Genomic DNA, 11,263 nt, shown 5'->3' with positions numbered 1-11,263 from the left:
GTTGCAAGAGACAGAAACCTAAAGTTTTTGTTGTACCTCTCCAAACCCAGGGGAGGAACCACAGCCAATCTCTCTCTCTCTCTCTCTCTCTCTCTCTCTCTCTCTGTGTGTGTGTGTGTGTGTGTGTGTGTTTCACTCTGCCACTGTGTCTCTCTCCTGCTCACATCTGGCCATCTCTAACTATTGTTATTATTTGTGATGGTGACACTAGGATTTATTGGGATGTGCCTTAATACAGGCACTGAGGCTTGCCCATGGTGCTCTTGATTTATAAAGCCCAGACATTCTGCCGATTCTTCTTAAGCAACGACACCAGGAAGTTCACAGCCGGGTGGATGTCATACATAAGCTCATCATCTGTCATCTTCATATGGCCAATGTCCACGGTCAGACACTGCACCTCCTTCATCTGGAACTTGATTGTGGGCTTCACTTCATTGACTTTGGCCACCATGTTTTCATCCTGTGTCGACAGGGAGGGGATTTCCTCAGCCTTACGTAGCCTGGGCCCAGGATTTGTGGGATCTGCTTGATCAGAGACCCCAAGGCCAAAAAAGCATCATCCTTCTTGGCCAGCTTCTTGACCAACTTTTTACTCTTGTTGAGTTTCTTCAGCACCTCAATGATGTCCATGTAGGGGATATCCACAGCCTTGGCCTTGTCACAGGGCTGCTGATCCCCCAGGACACGGCAGAGAGCGGCGGAGAATGGACTTAAGCCGACAGTGCCTAAAAGCATTTGTCCTTCTGAGGATCATAGTTCTTCAAGCTGCAGCTCCACTGTTTCCCCAAACTTCCGACACTCATGCTGGTTCCGGTGCAGGACTTCCTGCACGCCTCCTACAGGGGGTCACAGAGACTTTGCTGCTCACGGTACCTCGCGATGCAGTGACTGAAAAAGAAATCTACTTATTTTTGAGCACAGCAGGACATAGCTGCCCCATAGCTCCCAATTAATGTCATTTCATTTCCAGCCTCTAGCAGAAACCAACCAGGGTCTCTGAAATGCAATTCAGAATTCTTGGGGGAGAGCATCTAATTGGCCTGGTTTGGATCAGGTGTCTATCTCTGGCCCAGCCAGCTGTGGCTAGGGGGTCACAGTCACATCAAACAAGCATACCATGTGGTCTGCCCCTGTGAGTGATAGGGGGTGGGCAGTTATTTGAGAAGGGCACTGTGGTAGGCGGCATCTGAAATAGCTCCCAATGATCCCCACCTGCTGGTGTTCACACCTCCGTGCAGTCTCCTGTCTTTGAGTAAGGACTAAAGCCAGAGACTAGCTCCCTACTTCACCATGTTATGGGACCTATTCAAGCCACATTCTCATCTTTAAAATAGAGATAATAGCAATAATAATACAGTTGTGAGGACTAAATGAGATAATATAAGTCCAGTGCCTGCACTCAGTTTAGCTATATTAATATTAATTAAATAATTAACTAATATGAATTGATATGAACAATTTCAACAAAGTTTAGCTACTGTTACCGAGCTTTCACATCTCTGCTAACCCTCTACACTTGGGTCATTGGTGCCCCAGTCCCTTCTTCAAAGAAGTCTGGAGAATTCTATGCCCCTTACAGAAATTATATAGAAAGAAACATGAAGTATCCAAAACTCTCCTTGAAGCAAATGGCTACTTAACTACTAAATATAGAGAACTATTTTTGTTTTATTCATTTTGGTCATACACTAAAGAACAATTTCACATCACAGAGAAGTTGAATAAAAACAGAACTAGTGCTCTCAGATTCAAAATCTAAAAAAAAAAAATATTTGAGTTGATAGAATACATTTTGTTTTTGCAGTTTCCTTCCACAGAAAGGCATCTAATAACCTTCGGCAGCCAATTATTTTGTGCGTGGAAATGCCAGGGTACTATGCAGGTGGCAATCCATCACAGAGACGGAGCTGGAAGATGAAGCACACAGAGATAAGACGGAGCTGGAAGACGAAGCACACAGAGATAATCACTGGCGCTTAAAAGGTTTCTGCCTTCTGAGGCCAAAGCCCCTGATGTCAAGGGTTTGATGGGATCTACTTGTTAATTCTAAGCACAAACCCTCAGTTACTATGTTTTTACTCCTCCTTGGAATGTTGTTTTCCTCCCACTGGGAGCTGTGGACTGGACTGTGTGGTAGCGGGAGATGATAGATTTGGAGACCCCCTTAACCCCTCTCACCTCCGTCTTTTTACCACTTCATCTCAAGGCCACAACTTAAGCCCAGATTTCCTACCTGCCATTGCTGTGTCTTTATTACAGGTTCCAGGGGCTCAGCCTACCTTCCCTTCCACTGCATTCATTCATTCTACTCAGCTTCCTCCTTCCTGAGCCGGGCTGCTGAGTGGGAGAGAGCTTCCTGAGCTCCCCCGTGTCTGCTGTCCTAAAGTTCAGCACAACAGAAGCCCTTTCGGTGTGAGGGGTGAGAAAACAAAGGGCAGCAGAAAGAATAAATGAGAAGTCTGGTGGCCAGATATTCTTCACAAAAAATACTGGCTCCCTGAGTAGTGCCTGCCACCACCATAAGGCTGGGTTTTCTGGGATCTGCTGGGTTCACCGCATTATACCTCCTCCCTTAGCCCAATTCTGTCTCTAAGGATGGACACTAGGGGGAAAGGGACATTTTCCTCACAATTAAAAAAAAGTCTATATCTGTATCTCTATATATGTTTTTGCTTCCAGAATTACCCTCCCCCAATCCTCAGTGAAATAAACTAGAAACAACCAAACAAGGAAAGAGGCTTTTCTCATGCTGTAAACTGAAAAGTATCCAACAAGAAGAAAAACAGAAGATTTTGGTGGGACTTAATGCAGCTCCTACATCACCTCTTCCCCCAGAAGTGATACAAGGGAAGGAGTGAGTCTCAAAACCTTGAGAATTCTCACCAACACCCCCTGATTTGGATAGAAGCAGACAAAATTGGGAGTTGGGAGCTTAAAGAAAAGTCAAGGAAATCTCTCCAAGGGCAGAGGTTCCTACCTATGATTTGAATTTCATAGGTGAGCCAGTAAAAGCCCCCAGGTGTTATCATTTGCCAGGACTCCATGCTGACTCTTGGCACTGGTTTGAAGGCTAAGGAGAACCTCCTTGGGAAGAGGGTGTACTCCAAAATGGACTTTGCTAAAATTTTAGAAGAGAGGTTAAGCCCAGTCCTGTACCAAGTGCTGCAGGGAGTTTGTTGAGCAATTTCCAAGTTCCTGCCCTCAGGCTATAGGGAAGTGGGTGGAATGTAATGCTCAGGCCTCAAAATGTAGCTGTAAAGGAAAAAAGATACCAGATAATGTTGGGAAGGTGTCAATGAAAATTCATCCTTTTTCTGTCACAGCAAAAAGAACGGGGCCGAGCTATCCACTTTAATCATGAGCTAGATGAAAAGAAGCAACATGGAAACAAAGCAAGCATTGTGCAGGAGAATAAAATGAAAGGGAAGACTTAAATGAGCATAGCAGGTATGAGATAGATGAAAGACAGCAAGAAAAAGTAATCCAAGAAACCTAGGAAAAGTTCCTTACAATTGCCTTGAGCTACAGAGGAAATTACTGCGAACAAATTCAATAAGAACCCAAAATGAAGCAAAACAAAACCAAAATACTTCAGTGACGAAATCCAACAACTCAATAATAAATGAAGAAGTGGTCAAAGAAAGAAGGACTAATGTAACACTCATTCCCAGGTCATCATAAAACAATTTCTTCAAACTTATGAGGGAAAGAAAATATAAATATCCTTTGAGGAGAAAGTCAATGGAATACATTTTAAACTTGCTGAAACTTGGTGCCTATGAGCTCCTTTGGGGGGAAAAAAAAGTCTTGGAACCATGGTAAAAAAGGAGTAAATTAAGAAACCATAGTAAAAGAACTCAAAATGAATCAAATTATTTGCGATGATAACATTTGGGCCTGCACAACTAGGATAATGAGCTGCCATCTCATTTCGGTTGACATTTAGGTGGCTGTGAGTGGAAGAGGTGTTTGGGATTGGAATTCAATCTCTATTCAATTTGAGATGCCTGTGAGGCATCCTAAGTGGAGATGTTGAGCAGGCAGCTGGACAAGAGAGACTAGAGGCGGGAACACAGGTCTGGAATGAAGACATGCATTTGGGAGTCATAGATGTGTAGGTGGTGTTTAAAGTTTGAGGTTGGATGAGATCATTCGGGGAGTGAGTGTGGAGAAGAGGGCCGAGGAATGAGCCTTGGTTCACTCCAACATGAAGAAATCAGGGAGAAAAAGAGGAATGAGCAAAGAAGACTGAGGTGGAAATTCAGTGAGAAAGTAGGAAAACAGGAGAAAGCGATGCCTGGAAAGACAAGCGAGGGACAGGTGTCCAGGAGGAGTAAGAGATCAGCTGCGTCAAATGTGGTGGAAAATCAACGTGAGGCCTGGGCAGGGTCCACTGCCATAGCAACGCGGAAGTCATGGGTGTCCTCGACAAGAACTGCTCTAGTGGTAGTATAGTTGTGTAGGGGTTTAAGGGAGACAGTTAAGAAGAAATTGGAACAAGGGTATTAGTCTGTTTCTGTTGCTTATAACAGAATACCTGAAACTGGATCATTTATAAAGAAATGGAATTTATTGCTTACAGTTTCAGAGGCTGGGAAGCCCAAAGTCCAGGGAACACACCAGGTAAGGGCCTTTTTCTTGGTGGTGACTCCACAGTAACATAGGGTGTCACATGGTGAGAATGGGCTGAGTAAGAGAGCTAACCTGCTTGCTCACTGTCCTTACAAAGCCATCAGAACCATGCCCAGGACCACCTATTAGGTCACCAACTCGTTAGTCCATGAATGGATCACTTCATTCACTAGGGCGAGGTCCTCCAATCCATTCTAATCAGGTCCCACCTCTCAGATACCATGATCAGATTTCCCACCCTTGTAACACTGTTACAATGGGGGTTAAGCTTCAATGAGTTTTGGGGGAACATTCAATCCATAGCAGCAAGTATAGACAAAATTTTCAGGAAGTTTTGCTGCACATGGGGCAAAGAAATGGGGTGGTAGCTGGGTGGGGTGGTAGGGTGAAGATAATTTTTTTTTTAAGATGGGACGGGATAGGGTGAGTAAAGGAGAGGAGGGGTAATTTCTAATTCTTTTAGGTAATTGGCCAGCTGGCTGTAGCCTCAGTAGTGAACTCAGGGTCAGAGAAACAAATTTGAGAATCAGCAATATATTTAAGATTGCCTAGAGATCAGCTGAGTTATCCTAGGGAAGCATGTAGACTAAGAGAAGAAGGAAAGTAAAGAACTCTGCAGACACCAATATTTAATAAGTAGGTGGAGGTATTGGAGCCCACAAAGAAGCCTGAGGGAGAATGACCACAGGAGGAAAACCAGGAGATCGTGTTGTCACCAAAGCCATGGGAAGAGATTGTTTCGAGGAGGAAGATCACAGGACTGAATAGTGCCTGGGATTCAATAAAGAAAAAAAGCAAAGAATTTTAGATTGGATGCAACAACAGGGAACTTATCTGGGGTCTTCAATGATAGAGTTTCGGGAACATAATGGAGGAGAAACAGATTTGCCAGAAGTTGAGGGATTATTGGAAGATAAAGAAGTGGAGGCAGTCAGCACACAACCCTTTCAGGAACTTTGGCTGTGAAGGAGGAAGGGGAGATATAGGACAACAATTGGAGGAAAGTGTGGGTTTTAGAGGCTTATTTTCAAGATGGTGGAGACATTCATGTGTAAATGTTGATGGAAGGTTTCTAGGAGAGAGAGAGAGAACAAGAACGAGAGAGAGAGAGATGTTGAGGATACAGGAGGGAGAGAGATGATTGATAGAATCAGATTTGCTAAGGAGGTATAAAGACCTGGGACCCAGGGAACAGAAAGGGGGATTGGTCTTAGACACATATTCCATTATGACAGGAAGGATAAGAGAATGAATATAGAAGTAGACACGTTTGTGGTCAGTGCCAGAATTCTGAAAGCTTCCTCTCTGAAGGCTTCTATGTCCTTGGTGAAGTAGGAGGTGAAGTCATCTCCTGACAGTGAGTGAAAGGACCATGGGGTGGGAAGTATGGGAAGAGTGGAAAAGCTTGAAATAGTCCCCGAGAAGGAAGAAGATGCTGGTCATTTGGAAACAGAAGAGGGTGAGGGCAATGGAGGAGAGTGTCATTTATTTCACTTTCTTCTTTGTCACTGCACCCAAGAAATGGACTTTTCTTTTCAAAACGTCATGAGTGTTTGAAATGAGTGATCAAGGAGGTTGTGGATAAGCTGGGCTTGAATTCCTCCAGGTCTCTTAAGAGTCACTGTCAACACACTCCTCTTATCCCTTCTGGTCTCATCTGTGAAGCCAGTTCTTTTGTGACCTTCCTTAAGTCTTCGGCATGTTGTTATAAAGGGATTGTCAATTTAACTCCAACAGAGACTGTGGAAACAGTGGAATCGAGATCCTGGGATTTGGGTTGAGGCAGAGAGGATGTTCAGTGAAGAAACTAGACATTTAAGAGTGTGTCTATCTACCATCTTCTACAACAAGAGTCCATGGACTATAGCCCATGAGCCAAATCCAGCCCACTGCTGTTTTTGTAATAAAGTTTTATTGCAATACAGCCACACCCACTTGCTTAAATATGGTCCATGGCTGCTTTCCAGCTACATCAGAGTCGAGTGGTTGTGACAGAGACCTTATGGTCTGCAAAACTGAAAATAGCTGGCTCTTTACAGAAAATTTTTGCCAATCTGTGCTAGAGGGAAGATGGGAAGATTTCAGAGCAAGGGTAACCTTGAGAAAATCCCAACTTCTGAGTCTGTTTCCTTTTCTGCAAAATAAGGACACCATTCATTACATCATCCTTTCATTTAATAAACATTTATTGATTGCTTACTGTGTGCCAGAAGCTGGGAGTGCAGAGATCAATAAGATCTAGACTTGTCCTTTCAAAGTCCACAATCTAGTAGCAGAGATGGATGGGTAAACAAATAATTGGAATACTTAGAGATAAATGTCACGTGCATGCCGTGTAGATGGAGGAGACATGTTGCACCTGGCCTGGATGGGGCTGGGAAATCTTCACAGGAAAACAGAAGAGGAGAGACGCATCAGCATGTGGGTTTGCTATGGTTGAGAATTAAATCAGCCAGTTATTTTTTGTGGCATGAGTAAAGGTTAAAGAGAAGGGAGGGAGAATTTTGGAAAGCACAAAGATGGAAAGGATACGTAAAGGAAGATGGAGAAGGGGCAGTGCTATAGTTTGGATATGATTGACCCCACCAAAACTCATGTTGAAATCTGATCCCCCCAAAATAAACAAATAAATAAAAAAACAATGAAGGAAAGAAAAATCTGATCCCCAATGTGGCAGAGTTGGGGGGTGGGGCTTAGTGGGAGATGTTTAGATTACAGGGGCAGACCCCTTATGAACAGATTAGTGCCCTCCTCTGGGGGTGAGTGAGTTCTGACTGCTCACCCCCAGAGCCTGGCACCCCCTCTCCCTCCTTCTTCCTTCTTTCTTCTCTCTCCCCATGTGATCACTGTGCACACTGTGGCTCCCCTTCCATTTTCCGCCATGAGTGGAAGCAGTCTGAGGCCCTCGTCAGATGCAATCACCCAATGGTGGACTTCTCAGCCTACAGAATTGTGAGCCAAATAAACCTCTTTTCCTTATAAATTACCCAGCCTCAGGCATTCTGTTATAGCAACACAAAAACTGACTAAGACAAGCAGTGAGAGAGGTAGAAAGAGAATCAGGAAAGTGTTGAGAATATCAGCAGGACACACAGGGTACCACTCCATCACTTGCCCTTGACACAGCTCTCTAGCTGATCATTGCCCTCTCTGCTGAGGCCAAATGTGGCTTCACAATCTGTCTCAACAGGGGCTCTCAGGCTGCCCCCATCAATCAGTTGGAGTTGGCCCCTGAGATGAAATCTATTGGCAATCCCCTACCTTAATGTATACACAAGCAATTTGTTAACTACAAAGCACCCTCAAAATGTACTATGGATCACTAATAAAATGAAATAAAATAAAAACCTAATAATAATATGATAATATGTGTAATTTAACCTAGATGTTCAGAATTTGAAACTTTTTTTGATAATGTAAACATAACACAAATATATAACTTTTCCTTTTTTTTTCTTTGGCAGCTGGCTGGTACAGGGATCTGAACCATTTTTTGTTGTTGGGTATTTTGTGTGTGTGTGTGTGGCTGGCTGTTACCTTGATCCAAACCCTTGACTTTGGTGTTATCAACACCACACTCTAACCAAGTGAGCTAACCAGCCAGCCCCTGGAACCCTTGGCCCTGGTGTTATCAGCACCACACTCTGAGTAACCAGCAAGCCCTGAGTAGCCTGCCAGCCCTATAACCTATTTTGAATAGATTCATTATAATCTTTTCAGATTGAATCTGAGAGGCACACTCATTCCTGAAAATCATTCATACATATGACTTAGCTGAGAAAATAATGGATTTCTAAAATGTATGGGGCTTTAAACAGATTTAGAAATGGGGCAAAAGATTCTCTTTTTTATATTTAAAATTTTGAGGAAAAATTTCAAACATTCAGTAAAGAAAAAAATATAATATCCATGTACCCACTGCTTAGATTTTTAAGGTACTAACATTTTGCCATTGCTTCTGAGCTTAATAAAAAGAATAAAAACATTACAGATACAGGTGATGCCCCTTTTTTGCTTCTTTCTCATCCCTAATTTTCTCTACCTCCCCAGAGGTTACCACTCTGCGGAGGTTACTGTGTCTCTTCCTCACCCTTGTTTTTATATTTTACTATGTTTGTATTAATAAACACTAACCAGAATTGTTTTGTGTGTTTTTAAACATTATGTAAATGGTAAGGCAACGTAAAACTGTTCTGCAACTTGCCTTTATCAATTCCACACTATGTTTTTGAAAGGCATCCATGTTGATCCATGTGTTCATTCATTTTACAGTCTGTCTTCTTTCTACTCTTTGAAACCTGCCCAAATTGTTCAAGACAGAAAGCAGATACATCTGACAGCTTCTCAGTGCACAAATAAAACCATTCGGCCTCAACTGTCTTCTCTTTTTTTCCTTTCTTCTCCTTAGTCTCTCGCCACCCCCCCATCTTTCCTCTCCCGCTCTATTAAGGATTTTGAACAGATATATATATATATATATATATATATATGTAGAAGAGAGAAAACATTACATGGAGGGTCTGAATTCTTTCAAAAAAAGAACAGACATTTTTCAGGAGCAGCTAACGTTTATCTGAGACTGGCTAAGTGCAAGAACCTGTGCTAAACACTTTACAGTCATTTGCTAATCCTCAGTAGACCTTGGGGGTCTTCCTTGACCAAGGTCACATAGCTAGTGGGTGGAGACTTTACCCCAGGCACTCAGATGCCAGAGTCCATGTGCTTTGCCATTCAAAAAGAGAAGTCATAGTAATCCCAACTGACCGTGGTAGCTGGACTATTAACAGTAATGAGACAGAATAGGGCTAGGCCTGTGAACCAAACCTACTCCATTTTCTCTGCAGAGGACATTTTGTTACTTTTCCACTTCTCAGTCATGAGACCCCCAGGGCACATGATCACACCATGGCCCTGATAAAAGTAACTGGAAGAGACAGGTTGGATATAACTGCCCTGATAAAACAAACTGAGACAAGAGGGGAACAGAAATTCACTGAGTTGCAAAATTCCTTCCCCAAGACTCGTCAAAATATAACTGTTAACTTTGTTTAAAACTTATCACTATCTATGCATTCTTTCTTTTCCCTGTAATTGTAAAAATTAAGTTACAGATTAACCTGAAGACCCCTTTAGGAGCTCCTGCATGCGTACAAAGCTTCGAGGTTACCACTACAATGACCCTGCTGCAATGGCGATAATGAACAACATTACCATCTTGGACCCACTGAGCAGGTACAAGGACCTGGCCTGAGTTTGTGCCCATGATGCAACCAGAAAGAACAGAATGGACCACCTCCAGGGGCACAGAATGATGATGCTAGCCTGCACTCCTCACCCACTTTCCCTTTTAAGGACTCAGAATAGCTCCCCTTGTGGGGCTAGCTTCTCTGTAGCTATCTCTCTTATGCATAAGTCTATCTCCTCTTTTAATAAAGCATTGCTTGCTTTACTGCTGGGTGCATTATTTATTTCTATGGCTTTGGGACCCAAGAGCCTAATTTGGTAAGAGTCCCCAGGGCTAGCACTTTAACAACTTTGGATATTGATTTCACATCTAAATTAAGTATCATAATGATTGCTGATAATAAATAATAATAAAGTAGATAGTTTAAAGTTCACAGGGTTGACCGTTACTTAAGTTCAGTTTTCTCACCTGAACTTAAGCCACCCATTGATTTCCGACTCCCTCTTGGATATTTCTGATTGACTATTTCATTATTGTCCCTAACTCAATAAGAACCAAACTTAGTTATTTCTTTCCCTCTTGACTATCTTCTATTGCAGCAGATCTGGTTCCTCAGTCTAGCTTCCATAATCCTCTATGAGTACACTCTGGCTCCTTGCTTACCTGTTATGGACTGAATTGTGTCCCCCCAAATTCACTGGCGAATTAATTAACCCAGCCCCATCTCCCAATGTGGTAGTATTTGGAGATGGGGCCTTTGTAAGGTGATTAGGTTTAGATGAGTTCAGGAGCGTAGGGTCCTCATGATGTGATTAGTGCCCTTGTAAGAAGACACCAGAGACCTTGCTTTCTCTCTCTGCCACGTGAGGACACAGCAAGAAGATGGCAGTTTGCAAAACAGGAAACTGATTTCATACTGCCCAGCCTCCCTAACTGGGAGAAAATAACATTCTGTTGTTTAAGCCATACTCTATGGTAATCTCTTATAACAGCCCGAGCTGACTAAGACACTACCTACATAGCTGTTGCTTTGCATTGCTTCGCCCCCCACGGATTTGTCACCCCACTTCTCCTGAGTGACGAAGATGCAAAGGATTACTCAAAGCCCATCTCTATTGAGCAGTGAGAGGCCCTGAAGTGGTTAATCTCCCTTTGGGATGCTCAAGAGAGAGGCATCCCTTCCTTGGTAAATTAATGCTGAATTGGGGTTTTTTCCCTGCATTTATTTTCCAAACCAGGAAGTTACAGGAAGAGACATAGGTGACGTTATAGTTTAACCATGTAGGCTGGTAACTTTCAGTGAAACAAGCCAGATGACATTCCAGTAAGGCAATTAAGGGGTCCTAACAACAACAGTTTGATCTTAGCAAACATTCCTTCCTATAGCAATTCTCAGTATTTTTACATAACAATCAGTAACTAGTCTGTCTTTGAGCCAGCAAC

General features: G+C 42.9%; 1 pseudogene; it reads right to left on the bottom strand.

Moving 5' to 3' along the window:
• Positions 1-229: 229 nt before the first annotated feature.
• Positions 230-839, bottom strand: LOC103607023 (annotated as a pseudogene).
• Positions 840-11,263: the final 10,424 nt, after the last annotated feature.

The sequence above is a fragment of the Galeopterus variegatus genome, unplaced genomic scaffold (assembly GCF_000696425.1).
Source record: "Galeopterus variegatus unplaced genomic scaffold, G_variegatus-3.0.2 Scaffold7048, whole genome shotgun sequence".
NCBI lineage: Eukaryota > Metazoa > Chordata > Mammalia > Dermoptera > Cynocephalidae > Galeopterus > Galeopterus variegatus.
The sequence above is the reverse complement of the archived record's forward strand: the minus strand, read 5'-3'. Positions and strand labels throughout refer to the sequence as shown.